Source organism: Neophocaena asiaeorientalis, unplaced genomic scaffold (genome assembly GCF_003031525.2).
Source record: "Neophocaena asiaeorientalis asiaeorientalis breed wild unplaced genomic scaffold, Neophocaena_asiaeorientalis_V1.1 scaffold188, whole genome shotgun sequence".
Classification (NCBI taxonomy): Eukaryota; Metazoa; Chordata; class Mammalia; order Artiodactyla; family Phocoenidae; genus Neophocaena; species Neophocaena asiaeorientalis.
Window position 1 is genome coordinate 5,024,812 of NW_020174156.1, and position 8,697 is coordinate 5,033,508.

The 8,697-nt window shown below is 42.9% G+C and overlaps 1 pseudogene; it reads right to left on the reverse strand.

Moving 5' to 3' along the window:
- Positions 1-705: 705 nt before the first annotated feature.
- On the reverse strand, positions 706-7,611 carry LOC112406369 (60S ribosomal protein L11-like; annotated as a pseudogene).
- Positions 7,612-8,697: the final 1,086 nt, after the last annotated feature.

Consider the following 8,697-nt stretch of genomic DNA (forward strand, 5'->3'; position numbering starts at 1 on the left):
AAGCTGCAATGAACACCTGTGTGCAAGTTTTGCGTGGACATAAATTTCAACTCATTTGGGTAAATACTAAGGAGCACAATTGCTGCATCATATGGTAAGACTATGTTTAATTTTTTAAAAAACTGCCAAACCATCTCTGGAAGTTGGCTGTACCATTTTGCATTCCCACCAGCAATGAATGAGAGTGCCTGTTACTCCACATCCCTGCTAGTACTTGGCGTTGTCAGTGTTTTGGATTTTGTCCATTCTAATGGATGTGTAGTGATATCTTATTTTATTATTATTTTTTTTTTTTGCGGTATGCGGGCCTCTCACTGTTGTGGCCTCTCCAGTTGCAGAGCACAGACTCCGGACATACAGGCCCAGCAGCCATGGCTTACAGGCCCAGCCGCTCCGCGGCATGTGGGATCTTCCCGGACCGGGGCACGAACCCGTGTCCCCTGCATCGGCAGGTGGACTCTCAACCACTGCGCCACCAGGAAAGCCCGTGATATCTCATTTTAATTTCCAATTCCCTAATGATCTATGATGTTGAGCATCCATCTTTTCCTATGCTTATTTGCCATCTGCATATCCCTTCTTTTTTACTGAAAACATTTTATTGGCTTCTGTTTTACTTAAATTTTTTTCATTGATATATATTTGACATTTTATATTAAATTAGTTTCAGGTGTACTTTATTGGCCTTTGGATAGAAACGGGAATTTATTTGCCAGGAAGGATGATCCCATCATACTTCTGCTAGAACCAGCACATGGCCTCCTATTTGCTGATTCTGTGTTTGGCCTCAATGCAACCTGTTCTTCACTTCTGTGATGCTGAAACCTGGCCTACCCAACACCACACAGAAGTCCAGACCATAGATACCAGTGCTTGGGTCACATTTGATCCCCAGATTGATGTGTATCTGGATCCCAAAACCAAAGTTTCCAGTATCTGAGCAATTCTTTCTTTCTTAACTCATACTTCATGCCTTTAGACTTCTCTCCAGGATTTCTTCTGCCTTGGCCTCACAATGGATGGCAATCTTTTCATTTCTTCTGATGCCAAAGGACCTGATGGTGTATCTAGCTTTGGAGAACACAGAGGTCCAGCTGGTGAGCCGCTCCAGCCCTGAGGCTGCCCGGCTCAGTCAGTCTCCACTCTGCCCCACACAGATGTTGAGGCAAAGCTTACACATGCAAAGTTCCCGCATAGGCTCTCCTTTTCACTCTGATCCTGAGCCTTGGTGGAGAATGGGAAGAGTATCTGTGCATCTTCTTTGGTGAGGTGTCTGTTCAGGACTTTTGCCCATTCCTTAATCAAGTTTTTTTTTTTTATTGTTGAATTCTAAAGGTTCTTTGTATATTTTGGATAACAGTCTTTTACCAGAGATGTCTTTTGCAAACATTGTCTTCCCATCTGTGGCTTGTTTTCTCATTCTCTTAACAGCGTCTTTTGCAGAGGTATTATTTATTTTTTCATTCAAGAAAGTCTATTCAACTGAGGGGACTACTCAGTAGACAAGAAGATCCCTGCCTTCATAACACCTACACTTTAATGGAGAAAATGACAATAAACAAATAAATGAATAAACATATGACAGGCATTTAAGTAGACATGGTTGGGGAGAAAATTTAAACAGGTTAAGGAGTTAGAGAGTAACTAGAGAAAGATCACTCTGGCTGCTGTGTAGACCTAACGTGGCCCAAAGTAGAATCAACCATAGTGGGAACAAGAGCAGGGGTGGGGACACCAAGTGGTAGTGTATTGCAGTCATACAAGCAAGAGATATGTGGGTATGGATTAGAGTGGGAGCTGTGGAGGTGATGAGAAGTATCCAGATTCTGGACACTAGCTTTTGTTTTTGGCTGCACCACATGTCTTTTGGGATGTGGGATCTTAGTTCCCTGACCAGGGATTGAACCTGGGCCCTTGGCAGTGAGAGCTCCGAGTCCTAACCACTGGACTGCCAGGAATTCCCTGGACACTAGTTAAAAGTGGAGCTGAACCCTATCCATTAAACCATTGATGTCTCTTGAAAAAAAAAAAAAAGTGGAACTGACATACTTGCTCATGGATTGGATGTAAGAGAAGTAAATGATTCAGGCATGAAAGCTAGGTTTGGGTCTAAGCAATCAAGTGAATGGTGGTAAAACTGGCGGGGGGTGTGGGGAAGGAACAGGATAGGCAAGGACCAGATCTTGGCATGGGACACTCGAATGACAATTCGGGTGGAGATGTTTGAGCAGGCCATTGTGATTCAACTTAGCATTGGAGCTATACATGTGACTCTTCCACGTATGAGAGCATGCTGGATATCTCTGCAGGCCTTCCAGATTCTCTCTCCACTCTGCTCCCTGCCTCCATATAGACTAATCCATAGGGATTAAGTCAGTGGACTCCAATCTGGTTTCCAGCAGATTCAGCCCGCCGGCAGCAGATCAGAAGAGAGGAGAGCAAGGTGGGATAGCTTATTCTCCAACTCCCTCCCTGCAGTTCTCCTCAGCTGCCTGAGCCTCTCTGAAAATTTACAGCTCCTGTCAGGCAGGCTTCCACACAGCTGTCTCTCCAGATGCAGTAACTGCTCTGTCCCTTCACCCCTCCTTGTCCTTGGGTGGAAACAGCTCCTCCCCTTATTAGCCTGAGAGTACTGCTGTCCTTACACTTTTACAAATAGTCCCTTTAGTGAGCCCTGCTTGAATTACTGTAATTTGACTGTGCCATCTGTTTCTTGTTGGGTCCTTGACTGAATTTAAAAACCTGAGATTGGAGAAGATCACTTAGGGAGTGAGAAGAGATACAAGAGAAAAGAGATTTGAGGATGGACTCCTAGGACAGTCTTATTTAGAAGCTAGAGAGAGGAGGTGGGTTCCACAAAGCAGAGGTCAGAGGGATGGGAAGAAAAACAGGAACACGTGGTGGTGTCCGGGTGGTGGCTCAGTGAAGACAGGTGCAAGAAAAAGCTCTCCTACAGTGCCCCAAGCCACCACTGCTCTGGGACTCCCGGAACCTCTTGCTGCCCTCCTTATCACTCCTGACTCCTTGCCTCAGGTGAATTCTCTCTCATGGGTCTTGAAATTGCTTTGTAATTTGGCTTCCGACATTCCCAGGTCAGCTGATACGTTATACATATCTCAATCCTAAGGTTTGAGTCTTCCTCGGAGGCTCTCAGCAGCTGTGCAAATGTACAGATGCATTAAGTATGGGAGGGGGGAAAACAGAGTGAAACCGCCAAGGAACACACACACAGGCACACCCAATTACACCTGCCTCAGGCACTATTCTGTGACTATGGCCAGAGCAGGAACTATTTCATATTCACTCTGATGTTGAGTACTGAACATAACACCCAGTACACAGTGGCAGCTCAGTACATCGTTTTGGATGAATTAATTCTTTTTTAAAACATGGCTTATCGTGATAGACTATGCTTTTGGTGCATGAAGGCCCCTTTACAGACTTGACAACTAATTCCTTGAATTGCCGTATTATAATATGTCCCTGATTATGCTTTTGTATACTATGTAATGCCTGGGTGTGAATGCACTTTTTTTTTTTTTTCTCCAAACAGAATTGTATTGAGAAGATGACAACATGAACTCTGAAGAAACAAAAGCTGTGGATTTTGGTCACTTGGGCTGTAGGGCCCTCAGATAAATATATTACTACTGTACTTCTAAGAACAATTCTCTTTGTTTAAAGTGTGAGACTGCTATTCACTAATATCTTGATGCCATTCCCAGAAATCATGCTTCATGTAATTGGCAAGATTTTGCAAAGGCTGTTCGCTATTTGCAGCCTCTGTATTAGTGTTCTTGACTGATTTCCTCAACTCTGACTCAGTGCAGGTGAAGAAAAAATCTCCCTCTTTTACAAAGTGGAGTTTGAATCCTGGCTGTGCCAACTTCACAAGCAGTGACCTTGTGAAAGACCTTAACTGCGTTGAGTCTTAGTTTCCTTATCTATAAAATGGGATTAATAGTATAGTTGATCCTCATTACTTACAGAGTCTGTGTTTGCGAATTCATCTACTTGTTAGAATTTATCCCTAACTCCAAAATCAATACTTGCAGCACTTGTGCAGTCATTCACAAACATGTGCAGTGCAACCAAAAATTTGAGTTGCTCAAGACGTGCGTTCCCAGCTGAGTTCATACTGTAAACCAGTAAACTTTTTATGGTCTATTTAGTGCCATGCTTTTGCATCTATGTGCTTTTTCTTGGTGGTTTTGCTATTTAAAATGACTCCCCAGCGTAGTGCTGAAGTGCTGTCCCAGTGTTCCTAAGCACAAGAAGGCTGTGATGTGCCTTACAGAAAAAATACAGATGTTAGTTAGGCTTTGTTCAGGCATGAGTTATGGTGCAGTTGGCTGTTAGTTTAATGTTAATGAATCAACAGTGTATATTAAATAAGGTGTCTTTAAACAGAAACACACATAAAACAAAGTTATGTGTTCACTGGTTCATTGAAAAAAATGTTGTGATCAGAGGCTCGCAGGAACCTAATCCTGTACTTCCCCTAGAAGAAATGGTTCAGTATATTGGCTAATTCAGTGTTTGCACAGAGTTTATAAAACATAGTTAGAATTAGGATTAGGGTGCCCCTTAAAGACCTCATTTTAACTTAATTACCTCTTTAAAGAATGTATCTCCAGATAAAGTTACATTCTGAGATCCTGGAGATTAGGACTTCAACATACAAATTTTGGAGGACCCAATTCAGCCCATGACAACACTTATCCATCCTCATTTCCCACACCTGATTCTCTAGCCAGCCAAACTGTCCACTTGTCATTCCCTGAGGTTTCCTTGCCAGGTTCCTGGACTTTGTTCATAATACTGTGTCCTTACAGCATCCCCTATCTCTGCATATCTAAGTCAAATCTGCTTTTCAAAAATGAAAATATTGACAAGTGCTCATTAAGGGGGTAATTAAGTTAAAATGAGGTCTTTAAGACTCATTGGTCCTAATCTAATATGATTGATGTCCTTATAAGAAGAGAAAATTTGGACACAGACATGGGTACACACAGAGGAAGGACCATGTGAAGACAGAGATAGAAGGTAGTCATCTACAAACCAAGGAGAGAGGCTGACGTCTTGATCTTGGATTCCTCTGCCTCCAAAACCATGAGAAATACATTTCTGTTGTTTACAGTTGACCCTTGAACAATACGGGTTTGAACTGCATGGATCCACCTACATGTGTATTTTTTTCAATAGTAAATACTGCAGTGTTACACCATCCCCGGTTGGTTGAATCCCAGGTGCAGAACCACATATACGGATGAACTGTGTATAGGGAGGACCAGCTATGAATTATACTCGGATTTTCAAATGCACAGAGGGTGGGTGCCCCTAATCCCTGCATTGCTCAAGGGACAACTGTATAAGCTACTCTGTTGACGGTATTTTGTTATAACAGCCCAAATGGACTAGGACACCAGGCAAAGGAGTTGGGGTTGGATTATGCAGTTAGTGTGAGCAACTGAATTTTTTAAAGAGTGATCCATGCTGTGCTTCAAGAAAGGAACTGGAACCATTTTCTGAAGAGAATGAGCTAAAAAGGGGAGAGGCAGGAGGCTGGGTAGGTTATCGCTGTTAGAGCGATTCTTACAGGTTTATACACCTATAGTTGAGACTTTTATAAAACAGTATATTGTAAGGCCCTGTTATAAAAGGCTGTTCAGGATAGTAGTGGAACAAAAAGGTCAAAGAGTCTGGGACAAGGCCAGGCGAACACTCTCTAACAAAACAATGATATTGCATGGGTTCTGGAAACTTTTGCAATAGCATGTTTGAAATTTTCAGTGGGGCCATGAGGACTACAAAAGAATTTTGCAGCAATGACCCCTGAGCATAAGATGTACTATTCCCAAGTATGCTGAGGATATCACTGTGGATATGAAATATTGAGATCTGGCTTGTGAAACTAACAGGACTCTAACAAACATTCAACAGAGAGTCCTGAGCTGATGTATGTGCCTGGACAAGAGGTAGCAACTGAAAACTTACTTCATTTTGTATCTTTTTACTTCATTTTGTTTTGGGCCGGCTGGAGTTTGATCATCCTAGGGAGACTGTGGCAATGATTGCACGAGTCTGCAAAGCAGATAATAAAAGCCAGAACTAGTAGCTGTGTTTATAGTAAGGAGGGTATAGTTTAGAGAGGTATCATAGGGTGGTATTGATAAGACACGGTAACTAATTGGATCTGAGGGTACAGAGGAGAGAAGCTGAGATTGCCCAGAATAGCTCAGAGTTTGAATTGAGTAGAATAATTTCACTTTTGGACAAGTTGTGTTTGAGGTACATTTCCAACTGGGGCATGTGAATGCAAAAGTCTAGCAGGCAAACACTGGAATGTATAGACTTGAGAGCTATTTGCCTGTGGGTGACAGATAAAGCCAAAGGAATAGATACCAGGAATCTGCAGTGGAAGAAAAGACAGGTAGAGGCTGTGAACAGCTGTTCCCAGGCTGCAGTGGAAAGAAGTGGAGACCCAGGAGTGATCAGAGATATAAGAGGAAAACCAGGACACAAAAGCCACCAGCGGAGGAACAAGTGATACAGTTAAGTTTGGAAAGAGATGGATAGATGAAAATCTATCTAGGAATAGGGTTAAAGTGGAGGACACTCAAGAGAGATGAATTTCGTTTCAGAGAAGTGAAAGGCTAGCTCATCTTAGGGAGTGGGAAAGGAATTACGGAGAATAGAGAATGTTTGGAATATGCACCATGAGGAGTACACTAGGAAGTAAATAAAGCTGAGCAAAAGGATTGCTGATCCCAGTGAGAATTCAGTTGATATTCTCTAGGGTAAAAGTATAAAGGAAAATTGTATGGTTTCCTGATGTTTCCCTTAATGCTTTGCAGCTGTTTTAATCAGCACTTTTTCAGTTGCAAGTGACAAAAATCTCAATTCAAAATAGATTAAAGGAAAAAAGGAAATTTATTGGCTTACATAACAGGAACATCTAAAGAGCATAATGATTTATGACATGGCTAAATCCAGAGCCTCAAAAAATGTCATCAAAACTATGTTTTTCTCCATTGTTTAGCTCTGCTTTCCTAAGTAGCCACTGCCAGCTCCAGAATACAGTCTACCTGCTTTAGCAAGCACCCACAAAAAGAGCATTTCTCTCCCAATTTTCCAGCCAAACCCTAATATAGGCTACAGTTGGCCCAACTTGGGTAATGTGACCACCACTGGACTAATCGCTGGGGCCTAAGGGATGGGATAGTTTGACTGCCTGGGTCTGAGTCATACACTCACTCCTGAAGTCATGAATTACATAAACCCAAATTGAGGAAGGGGTGGTTTTCAAGGAATGCTGTCAGGTGAAACAACCAGGTCCACTACAGACCAGGAAGATGAGAGGAGAAAACAGATGGGAAGATCAGTATCTGTCAGGATAGGTTAGGTTAGGTACAATAACAACCTCCTAATCTCAAATGCTTAAAACAACATAGATTTATTTCTTCTGTTGCTACGTGTCCATTGTCAGTCGACTGGGGCCGCTCAGTGTGCTGTAGATCATGGAGGCGAAGGGAAGGAGAATGTGGTAAAGGAAGCATTCTCTCTTAAAGCTTCTGCCTGGAAATGAGACTTTTCACGATTATATTTCATTGGCCAGAGCAGAGGGGTTGGAGAAGTAAGACCCTACCAGTTACCTAGAGGGAAGAGAACTGGAAGTTTTGTAGATGGTCCTAATGATGACCCCAGGGACTAACCAAGTTTGGAATATTGGCAGAGAGAAGGTGGCAGAGGAACCAAGACATGAGAGGATCTAAAATGTTTGGAATGTCCTGGAGCGGTGAGGGAAGGAAATAATGCAAGAAAAAAGCAGAGAGCCTGTGGGGTGAGCTACTGGAGAACAAAGGGAGAAGGAAAACCCAACTGGATAGCAGTGAGAGAGTGGTAGAAAGCATGGGGGCTATTATAACTCATTGCGTAGCTGGTGACAGAAAAGTTCATTGCAGCTTGGTGGGGTAGACCGAAATGAAGCTGGACCAGTCTACTTGGGTGAACAGGTGCCGAGGATAAAGACCCAGCTGTTGGTACTGGAAGAATGTCCAGCCAAGCAGGCAGAATACAGTAGTTAGGAAATACGTGAACCTATCAAAGTCAGGGTCCAAGTGACTGCTCAGCCTCAGGATGGATGTGGCCGCTGGATTCTAGACGCAGGTAATGTTCAGAGTTGAGATGACACAGAGAGGCCGGTTTCAAGTGCCAGGAAAGTTTGCCACAGCCTTGAACTGGGGGGAGGAGAGAGGTCAGGACCCCTGGAGGCCTATGGGGAGAGGAGACTGTCACAGGCCTTAAACAAAATTGAGCAAGATGAAAACCAATTTTATTCCTTGGTAACTTCTTGACATCAAGTCGAAGCCCAGTTTCTAGAAATGAAAAATAAAGTCAGAGTTCAACTGCAAGAAGGTCTATTTTCTTTTGAGCTTTCCAAATGGCGATGCAGAGCTTCCCAAAGCCTTTGACCATGGAAGGTCAGGGCAGAATCAATGAGTGAGTGTTACTGGACCCAGCTGGCAAGGAGAGGGGGCATGTGAAGATTAAGGAATTATGTTGATCCTAGTAAGAATTGTGAGGTCAGAATGTTGGAAAGTTTGTATGCAGCTGTTGAGGTTGATGGCAATAGATAGGGTAGACAGAAGGACTGAAATCCTGAAATGATCAAGGAAAGTGGAGAGTATCCTGAAT